Source organism: Myotis davidii, unplaced genomic scaffold (genome assembly GCF_000327345.1).
Source record: "Myotis davidii unplaced genomic scaffold, ASM32734v1 scaffold443, whole genome shotgun sequence".
NCBI classification, from domain to species: domain Eukaryota; kingdom Metazoa; phylum Chordata; class Mammalia; order Chiroptera; family Vespertilionidae; genus Myotis; species Myotis davidii.
Window position 1 is genome coordinate 33,906 of NW_006294062.1, and position 11,470 is coordinate 45,375.

Here is an 11,470-nt window from a genome sequence, read left to right on the forward strand (position 1 = left end):
CTCCGGCTCGAGCGCTCTGCCCGGGAGGAAAGAGCCTGAAGCGCGGACGCCGCAGCCAGGGGCGTGGTTCCGAGTTGTATCCGCCCCCACCGACCCCCAACCAAAGACAAACCCAGACAACCCCGCAATGTCTCCCTGCGCTTCGCTTCATTTGGGCGCGTTTCCTCCCAGGGCACCTCGCTAGCCCCCCATCTCTTCACTGTCTGAGGGTGCCCCCCGCTTTGGGAGGAGGTCCGGGGACAGCCCACACTCAGAGTGCGCGGAGCGGCAGAACCTCCTTCCGTGGCTTGGAATTCTGCGTGGGAGACCGCTCTCCTCTCCTACGGACTGAGTCATTGGTTTGCACCAGCGTGGACTCACTGATACTTACTTTACACTTCGGTTTAGAATCCGATAGCGCTTTATTCGGCTGCTCAAGTTTTTCCTGCTTTGGCTATTGCCGGTCTTTTAGTTGCTTCCTGTGTCTCTGACACGCACCCCACCATGGAGTGTGTGTGTGTGTGTGTGTATGAGTGTGAGTGTGTGTATGAGTGTGTGAGAGAGAGTGTGTGTGTAGATATATGTATGTAGGTGTGTGAGTGTGAGTGTATGTGTGTGTGAGAGAGAGTGTGTGAGTGTGTGTGTGTATGAGTGTGAGTGTGTGTGTGTGAGTTTGTGTAGATATATGTGTGTATGAGTGTGAGTGTGTGTGTGTGAGAGTGTGTGTGTAGATATATGTATGTAGGTGTGTGAGTGTGAGTGTATGTGTGTGTGAGAGTGTGTGAGTGTGTGTGTGTGTATGAGTGTGAGTGTGTGTGTGTGCGTTTGTGTAGATATGTGTGTGTAGGTGTGTGAGTGTGAGTGTGTGTGTGAGAGAGTGTGTGTAGATATATGTGTGTAGGTGTGTAGTGTGTATGTGTGTAGGTGTGTGAGTGTGTGTATGTGTGTAGGTGTGTGAGTGTGAGTGTGTGTAGGTGTGTAGGTGTGTGAGTGTGTGTATATGTGTAGGGGTGTGTGTGAGTGTGTAGGTGTGTGTGTGAGTGTGTGTAGGTGTGTGTGTGAGTGTGTAGGTGTGTGAGTGTGAGTGTGTGTAGGTGTGTGTGTATGTGTGTAGGTGTGTGAGTCAGAGTGAGTGTGAGTGTGTGTGTGTGTAAACTTCCTTACAGTCTGGCACTACATGATGCTGCAGGCTTAGTTTGTCCATTTCAGTCCTAGAACTGGCGGGCCCCTTTCTGAGAGCCTGGCATTGGAAGTCCACACCTGCCTGCTGGGCGTGTCCATCCTTAGTCGGTTGTTGCTGCTGCCGGGCCTCTACCCGTCAGCCACTCGCTCGGTTGTTCATCCCAGGGCACAGAATAGCAGTGTCATCACTGACAATCCAGGGCTGCATAGAGATTGTTTGGGATTTAAAAATACTTTGTAATAATCTCGTCTATCCTGAACTGGACTTCATACATAACATCATCTAGTTACACACAATAGACTGCCAAAACTGTAATATGAAAGAGAAATAAAAGTTATTTCAATATTTATATGCTCGAGCACTATTGTAGCAGAAGATATAATAAATCAGTTGCCTTATTTAAGTTTAGATTTAAGATAATACAATATATAATTGGAAATTATGAAGTTTTTATATTTGATCATTTGAAACAAGGGATGAAGAAATACGTCTATATTCCCTGTCTGTATAACTTTATCTAAGCACCGTGAATGGGACTGCTGCACACGCAGACTGACTCAGGGACCATGAGTGACACTGCTACTCAAAGCACCATTTTCTGAAACTGTCAATAGATCTTGGTAAAGTTCAGGACACAGCAAAGTACAGTGTCTCTCTGATTTGCAAGATAATTGCAATTCCTGGAAAATTCATTCTGTATCAAAACCACGCAAAAATTGCTTATGTGGAAAACGGTGAAGTCCTAGGCGCGGGGACTATGGATTTTTTGTTGACATGAAGGGACCTCTGAAGTTTGTACAGGACAACTTCTAGCTGTGAGGACTGTCCTGCTCATGTCGGGAGGTCAGGCATCCTGACCCCCATGTGCCTGACTAGAGCGTCCCTCCATCACTATGACGACTAAAAACATGCCATCAAATCCCACAAATGTCCCCTAGAGGGCAGCATCATCCCTGGTAAAAACTACCATCTTAGAAGGTAATTTTAAAAACCAGGGCATGTTTATAATTACAGTATCTAAAGAAAAAAAAATAAAATACAAAGCCAATGATATAATTCTTTGGAATATTTTAAGAATAATTTGTGTATATTGAATAGTAGTGCATACAAATTTGGTATATGTGACAGATTAGTTATGATTCCAATTTTAATGGAGTATAGTACTTCAGTGAGAGATTTAATGGTGATTATAAAGATAAAAATTCAAAATTGTATATGTTTATTTTATTAGGTTTATAATATTCACCATGTTCATAGGAAGGCTTTACTTGTTAGAAACAAATGCAATGGAGAAAGAACCAAGATGGCGGCATAGGTTAACGCCGGAGTTTGCCGCCTCGAACAACCATTTCAAAAGTGAAACTAAAAGACGGAAGGGACATCATCCAGAACCACAGGAACGGTGGCTGAGTGGAAGTCCTACAACTAGGAGGAAAGAGTAAAGCATTCGGACACTCAGAGGAGGCGCAGTGCTGAAGGCAAATTCTGAGGTGCGGAGTGCGCGGTCAAATCCCACAAATGTCCCCTAGAGGGCAGCATCATCCCTGGTAAAAACTACCATCTTAGAAGGTAATTTTAAAAACCAGGGCATGTTTATAATTACAGTATCTAAAGAAAAAAAAATAAAATACAAAGCCAATGATATAATTCTTTGGAATATTTTAAGAATAATTTGTGTATATTGAATAGTAGTGCATACAAATTTGGTATATGTGACAGATTAGTTATGATTCCAATTTTAATGGAGTATAGTACTTCAGTGAGAGATTTAATGGTGATTATAAAGATATAAAAATTCAATTGTATATGTTTATTTTATTAGGTTTATAATATTCACCATGTTCATAGGAAGGCTTTACTTGTTAGAAACAAATGCAATGTTTAAAAATGGAATTACAGATATATGCTTAAAAAGAAAATTGGTTATATTAATATATATTCAACCTAAACTACTTAGGGGATTTAATTAACTAGGTTTTAAAGATCCTCTTAGATTTATAGATAGAAGATTAAGGTTTTAATTAGAACTTAATAAAAACTTAAGGATATGAGCTTTTAATTTTTATTTCAATAAATTCAGTGTTAATTTAAAAAAGAACCCAAGCCACAAATAGACTTACTGTTTGTAAAAGCTACTTTCGAGGATAGCCTAAAACCCAGTGTATACCACCCACCTTCTTCTTTAAAAAAATAATTTTCTAATTTCAGAGAGGAAGGGAGAGGGAGAGAGAGAGATAGAAACATCAATGATGAGAGAGAATCATTGATCAGCTGCCTCCTGCATGCCCCCTGCAGGGTGTTGAGCCTGCAGCCTGGGCATGTGCCCTGACGGGGAATGGAACCATGACCTCGTGGTTCATAGGTCGACGCTCAACCATTGAGCTACACTGGTCGAGCCCATCCACCTTAGTCTCTCCCCTGAACAGTGCCAGCTGATTCGCTCTGGTTTCCTGGAATTTGTAAATGAAGACCATAAGCTTAAACCAAACACAGAAAAGCACTGAACCATACAGGGGAAGGTTATGAATTTGAACACATTAAAACTAAGAAACTCTATTCAATAAAGTCACTATGGGAAGAATGAAAAGTCAAGCCAACACAACGGAAGAAAACATTTGTTACAAATGTAACTAACAAAGGACTGATATCCAGAATATATAAATCACACCTACAAATCATTATAAAGCCAAACTGTCTCGTAGAAAAAACATGCGAGAGGCTTAAGAAACCAAAAAGAAAGAGGTTATTCGAATAACCAATACATATATGAAAAGATGCGCAGTCTCCACGAATCAGGAAATAGAAATTAAATATGAGTGCTGCTCTGGCTTAGATGTGGAAGGATGTGGAAGACCCTTGTTACTGCTGAAAAACAAGAAATCAACAGATAAACACAAAGTTTTTTTTTAGATCCAGCGTGGACAAATATGTTATGGACCAGAGAGTAAATCCTTGGTCACACATGGTCTTTGTTTTTGTTTCGTTTTCTCCCCCTCCTCCCACCCCCGCCTCCCCCTTCTTCATGGTCCTTTAAGAATGCAAAAGCTATTCTCATTCCATGATCGGTACAAAAACAGGTTGTGAGCTGGATTTGAACGATGGGCTATCATGGGCCAGCCCCTACTTAAAAGTGATCAAAGAGCCGTGGTAAAGAAATATAAAATAACTAAACTCGAGATGAATCCTTCCCAGATAAAATATCTAGCATTAAAAAAAAATTTACAAGACATACAGCGAGACAGGAAAGTATAACCTGTAATCAAGAAAAAAAATCAGTTAATGGACACAGTTCCAGAGATGACCCATTGTTGGATTTATCCGAAATATACTTTAAAATGATTATTATTAATAATATTTTAATCCTCACCTGAGGATATATTCCATTGATTTTTAGAGAGAGGGAAAGACAGAGAGAAATATCAATGTGAGAGAGACACATCTATTGGTTGCCTCCTGCATGAGCCCTGAAGGCCCTGGGCTGGGGAGGAGCCTGCCCTTGACCGGAATCGAACCCAGAACCCCTCTGTCCACAGGCAGACACTCTACCCTCTGAGCAAAACCAGCTAAGGCAAGATCAACCAAAGTTTAGTGAATTTTTTGCCAGCAGATGCACGCTTTTAGAAATTGAAAAAAAAATTCTTCAGGTTGAAGGAAACTTATACCAGCTGGAGGCCTGGATGTGCATAAAGGAACCATGAGCATAGGAAAGGGTGAATATGTAGGTGAATATAAAGGACCTTTTGCATTACCTTTATACACACATGTGACTATAGTCTTAAAAATAATGATTGAAAATAATGACCGTGTATTGGTTATAACACGCAGAAGTGAAGTATGTGACAAGAGCATGAAGCAGGGGAGAGTTACTGGAATGTATGATTAGTTAAAAATAGAATGTGATAACTTAAAATTTCATGTTCCAATTGCTAGAAAAAACACTAGAAACAACATAAAAAGGTTTTGCTAAAAGGTTAGTTGAATAATTAAATGGCATACTACATGATACTCAATTCACTCAAAATGAGGCAGGAAGGATGAGTGGAGGAACAAAGAGTATATGGGACAAATGAAAAACTAAATCAAGGTAGTAGTCTTAAATCCAACCATATTGATAATTATTTAAATATCAATGAACTAAATATGCAAAAAACAGAGGTTGTCACCTGGCTGGCTAGGTTGGCTCAGTGGTTGAGTGTCAACCTATGAACCAGGAGGTCACAGTATAATTTTTGGTCGGGGCACATGCCCAAGTTGCGGGCTCGATTCCCAGTGTGTGTGTGTAGGAGGCAGCCAATCAGTGATTCTCTCTCATGATTGATGTTTCTCTCTCTCTCTCCCTTCCTCTCTGAAATCAATGAAAAAATATATTTTTTAAAAAGCCACACTAATAAAACAGAGATTGTCAGACTGTATAAAGCATATAGACCACTCACCAAGATAGACCACATACTGGGTCATAAAATAAGTCTCATAAATTTCAGAAGTTCAAACATATACAGAGTACATCATCTGACCACAGAGCTTTTCAATGAGTAATCAATAACAATAAACATATAGAAATCCTCAGATAGATGAGAATCGAGGATCATACTTCTCAATAATCCATGGGGCAAATTAAAAAACCACAACTGAGCCCAGCCAGTGTGGCTCAGTGGATGGAGCATCATCCCATGCACCAGTAGGTCACAGGGTTGGATCCCTAGGAGGGGAGTGTGCAGGAGGCAGCCGATAGATGTTTCTCTTCCATCGATGTTTCCATTTCCCTCTCCCTCTCCTTTCCTCTCTCTGAAATTAAGAAAAAGATATCTTCAAAAAGATGTAGATTTAGGCGCTTTCCCTCCTGGGAGCATGCTTGTGTCTTTCCCTTCCCTTCCCTTCCCTTCCCTTCCCTTCCCTGCTCCTGCCCCTCCCCTCCCCCTCCCCCTCCCTCTCTGGCCCCAGGCAACATACCATCAGCTCCTCACTCCCAAGCCCCAAGTGTCCTTCCTTGGCCTCTAGAACCTGTTTCCTGAGCCCATTTCTTCTAGAAATTACTTTTTCTACTTCTGTAATCTACCCAATAAATGTTCTCTTACAGTTAAAAAAAAGATGAAAAATTAAAAAAAGATGTATATGTAAAAAAAATCGCAAGTGAAATTAGAACCTATTTTGAATGGATAAAGATAACACGCCAAAATGTGTGGGATGCGACCAAATCGGCACACAGAAATATTTTTGTGTGTAGCTTTAAGTGTTTGTATTAGAAGAAAAGAAAGATTTAAAATGAATTATGTTTCCAAATCAAGAAGAGCAAATTAAATCCAGAGTACGTGGAGGAAAAGAAATAAAGATAAGGGCAGAAATCAACGAAATAGAAAACACACACAATAGAAAAGAAGGAGCAATCTCAACTTTCATTTGAATAACACGTTAAGGCTCTGGCCAGAGTTTTCTTTGATGAAATAAAAAGGTGAGAGAAAACAAAAATAGCATCATCAAGAACAAGAGTACTTTATCAGATTTAAAAGAGACCGAGGGAAAATTATAAACAACTCTACGCCTCTGTTTGACAGTATAAAGAAAAGGGACAGATTGACCCCAAAAGAAATGGAAAACCTGAAAAAAACAAACTGAATTAAAGTATTAAATAAATTAATTCAGCTCTGGGCAGCAGGCCAAGCACGGGAGGCCCGGGTGCCACCCTGTTCGAACACCTGCTGCTACCCTGCTGGGTCGGGAGGAATTGAGGGCGGGATTTTGGGAGAGCGCGATTCCTGCTTGTGCCCGCCCTCCCGTGGCAGAGTGGCGGCACAGCAGCTGCCACCGGAAGGTCTGAAGGCCTGGGCTTGGGACTTGGCATTCCGTTTCACTGGCCCAAGCAAGCGCACGGTCAAGCTCCAAATCAAGGAGTGGGAATTTCTCTGCCCCAAATGAGGCCGTGGCAAGGGTGTGAATACGGAAGGGGTGAAGAGCTGGGGGTGGTCATTCAATCCCCCGCACCGGGCAGTGCTCAGAAGTACCTGTCCAGTTGACCCACATGCTGACCTGTCCATCGCCCAGGTTTGGAAGGCGCACTCAGGGGCATCTACAACTACTGTCTGTGCGCCCAGCCCGCGTGGCTCAGTGGTGGAGCATCGACCTATGAACCAGGAGGTCACAGTACAGTTCCCGGTCGGGGCATATTCCCCGAGTTGCGGGCTCCCCAGTGCGGGGCGTGCAGGAGGCAGCCCATCAATGATCCTCTCTCATCATTGATGTTTCTATCTCTCAGTCCCTCTCCCTTCCTCTCTGAAACCAATAAAAAATATATTAAAAACTATAAAACTACTGTCTCTGAGAATGTCCTTAACTTGATTTCCTCAGAGGCTCTGTTTTGAGGGCAGAAAGCACCCAGGGCCACACGACGTGTGTCCTTGAAAAAAATAGGCGAGCTTTTTCTGAAAACAAACAACAACACCAAAAGCTCCAGCAGCCAGGACTCGGGACCTGGCGGATCAGGGCCCGGGGCTCCGTCCGTGGGCTGGACACATGGACTAGCAGAGCCCTTACAACGCAGCTGTCAGGCTGAGGCCCCGCAGAGCCCCCGGGCCTCAGTGAAGCTTCCGGTTCAGCTGCGAGAATTCTCATAAGGAGCCGTGCCAAGGGCGGCGCCGTCTGGCGGCTGGCTCGCCACAGCCCTGAAAGCGGGGGTCTTTACCCCCTGAAACGCGGCACTGGCGTCTGTGCCATGACACTCCCTCTGCCGGGTAATTACTTGGACGGGATCCTGGCGACCCAACGCAGTCCGTTTCCCAACATGGCTGGAAACTTTGAAACACAGCTCAAGTGTACGCAGCTTCAAGTTGTGTCAAGTTTGTCTAATAGGCCCGGCTGGCATGGCTCAGGGGCTGAGCATCGACCTATGAACCAGGAGGTCACGGTTCGGTTCTAGGTCAGGGCACATGCCCAGGTTTCAGGCTCCATCTGCAGTGTGGGACCTGCAGGAGGCAGCCGATCAATGATTCTCTATCATCATGGATGCTTCTCTCTCTCTCTCCCTCTCCCTTCCTCTCTGAAATCAATAAAAATATATTTTAAAAAAAGTTTGCTTAGTAAAAAATCAGCAGCTCATGGTTCCTCCCTCCCACACCATTCACCTGCTGCCCTCAGTCCTGGGCCTCCAGGTGGCGCACATGGGATGCTCAGTGGCTAGGGGGCAGCCTGCAGACCCTCCAGCCCGGGGAAACGGGGGACTCTTGAGGCCCCAGGCCTTTAACTTCCATCTGCAGTGGCTGTCGCCTTCAGGTCTGATACCAGGTGGGAGCCGTCCACTCTCAGCTGCCTTTGGTCAACAGCTCCGTTGAGCATCCATGTCAAGTGGCCGTGGGGACTGGAAAGAGATGGCGTGGAGGTGACACAGGCAGGCGGAGGACACTCTGCTCTGCTCCTGCTCATCTCCCTCATTTGTCTTCTCCGTGGGCTAGAGTCCCTCCCCGACCCCTTACTTCCCCTTTGCCCCACCAGGGACCTGGGCGCTCTGACCTCTGTTCTCTTCTTCTTCATCCCACATTTTCCCCCATTGATTTTTAAAGAGTGGAAGGGACGGGGAAAGACACAGAGAGAGAAACATTGATGTGAGAGAGACACATTGATTGGTTGCCTCCCACACGCGCCCCAACCAGGACCAGGGATTCAGTCTGCAACTGAGGTCCATGTCCTTGACCGGAATCCAACCCTCAATCTTTCTAACCACTGAGCCACCGGCCAGTCTCGTGCGACAGCGTGCGACAGTGTTTTCCAGCAGAGGAGCCGAAGCTCCAGCACTTTCCCAAGGCCACGAAGGCGGTCAGGGGCAGAGCTGAGTTTGAACTAAAAGCTCCAGGATCCAAACTGCACGTTCCTCCCGCCAGAGCACATGTGTGTTTGCATATCACAGTGCTTCCTACATAAGCCGCCTGGGGGTCTCAGTGAAAACCCACACAGAGAAACACAGCGCCCCAATGAGCTGGGGCCCTGCATGCCGACACGCTCCCAGGTGATGCTGACACTGCGGCCCACGGACCACACTTGGCGTAGCCAGAGCAGAGTGTCCTCCAATGAGCCCCCACGCGCACCGTGTCTCTTTTTCATTCTGTAACCCTCACCTGAGGATGTGTTTCCATTGATCTGTAGAGAGAGTAGAAGGGAGAGGGAGAGACAGAGAGAAACACTGATGTGAGAGTGACACATCGATTGGTTGCCTCCCGAGTGCCCCCAACCAGGGCCGGGAGCCTGCAACCAGGTATGTGCCCTTGACCGAAATCGAACCCAGGACCCTTCAGTCCACAGGCCAATGCTCTATCCACTAAGCCAAACCAGCCAGGGCTATTTCTCTTTAAAAAAATTATTTTTTAAAATTGATTTCAGAGAGGAAGGGAGAGGGAGAGATAGAAACATCAACGATGAGAGAGACTCATTGACGGGCGGCCTCCTGCACCCCCCACTGAAGCAGGAAATCACGGTGCCCAGTGTCGGGGGTGCCATGCCAGCCAGGCTGCACTGTTCCCATTGATCCTTGCCACACCCCGTGAGGCTGGCCGGACGGAGCTGGCACACTTATACTTTACAGGTGAGGAGGCTGCCATGCAGAGAGTTGCCATGACACATTGCTCGCTCTCAGACTAACTGTGTGAGGCCCTGGCTCCAGCCTGCCAGGCACAGCTCAGAAGCTGCTGCCAACGTCCTGTGTGCTGTGCCACCCATGCCCCTGCCTGGAGAGCGGCCTTGGCCCTGCGGGGACTGTCCTATTATTCCAAGGCCCCATTGTTCCTGGCCCAGTGAGGCGCCCCAGTAAAGCGAAAGGCTCGGCAAGGTAGGTGCGGCCGGAGGTCGAGCGCACACACATCGGGGAGGTGCCTGGTTTCCTGGTGCAGGATCGAGTGTGCCTTGTGGGCTGCCCTTGGCGGGGAAATGGGCCACATGAATAATAAAGTGACTAACAGAGGCTGCCACAATCTGCCAGGAGGTCTGCGATGGCAGAGAGGCCGGGGCCGGGGGCTGTGGGCTGTGCCAGGGGCACCCAGGGCGCTCCAGCAGGGCGGGGAGGTGGCGGCCAGGCGTTTAGCTTCTGGAGCTGCTATCAGCAGGGACACATGCTTTTCTCTGAGGGCAAAGCTTGCTGGCCTTTGGCAAAGAACCAAAATAGAGCTGCAGATCTAGGGCAGGAAAAGAGGATGGAAAGGGTCTAATCAATGAGTGACGATGTGAGCCCCAAGGAATGAGAAAGTCAGGGAGGGGTGGGGAAGGCGAGGAAGTGCGAGAGCCCTGCTCATCCGCTGGGCGGCTGGGGAAACAGGTCCTCTAATGGGGACACCTGCTCCAGGCCAGCTGGGCGGCTGGGCAAACAGCTCTTACACAGGGACACCTGTGCCCAAGGTCAGATGGGCGGCTGGGGGAACAGCTCTTACACAGGGACACCTGTTCCCAAGATCAGATGGGTGGCTGGGCAAACAGCTCTTACACAGGGACACCTGTGCCCAAGGTCAGATGGGCGGCTGGGGGAACAGCTCTTACACAGGGACACCTGTTCCCAAGATCAGATGGGTGGCTGGGCAAACAGCTCTTACACAGGGACACCTGTGCCCAAGGTCAGATGGGCGGCTGGGGGAACAGCTCTTACACAGGGACACCTGTTCCCAAGATCAGATGGGTGGCTGGGCAAACAGCTCTTACACAGGGACACCTGTGCCAGGCCAGCTGCGCGGCTGGGGGAACAGCTCTTACACAGGTACACCTGGTCCCAAGGTCAGATGGTGGCTGGGGGAACAGCTCTTACACAGGGACACCTGTTCCCAAGGTCAGATGGGTGGCTGGGGGAGCAGCTCTTACACAGGGACACCTGTTCCCAAGGTCAGATGGATGGCTGGGGGGGCAGCTCTTACACAGGGACACCTGCTCCAGGTCAGCTGGGCGGCTGGGGAACAGGTCCTGACACAGGAAATCGGTTACACAGCTGAGGCTCAGTTCCAAATCCTGCAGTGCCTTGGAGTCAGCCTCCCTGGGCAGCCGGGGCCCCAGGCTTCCTGTGTCCTCTCGTGCGTCCACACTCCGACACAGAACAAGCACACGGAGTACCGAGGCCTGGAGCACACTACATGGATTGAGGAGGAGCCGAGGGAAGAGGATCCGAGATAGTTCCAGGAGGAAAGCAAACGCGAATTGAGCTTTCGAGGGCGAGGTGGGTGACGACTATTCATGGAGGAAAAGACCAACGTTCCCGGTCGGGGAGCATAGCCAGATCAGGGAGGCAGGCGGGAGCGTGGCTGATGGCGGCAGCAGCGCCCCAGTCGGGGGAGAGCTGGAGGCTGAGCT

General features: G+C 47.4%; 1 long non-coding RNA gene across 1 annotated transcript in view; it reads left to right on the top strand.

Moving 5' to 3' along the window:
* Positions 1-11,470, top strand: part of LOC107183791 — a 25,514-nt gene that overhangs the window by 1,339 nt on the left and 12,705 nt on the right. Inside the window, exon 2 of the long non-coding RNA XR_001514594.1 lies at positions 9,729-9,971. This is a non-coding gene — a long non-coding RNA (uncharacterized LOC107183791). The remainder of the gene's footprint in view (positions 1-9,728; positions 9,972-11,470) is intronic.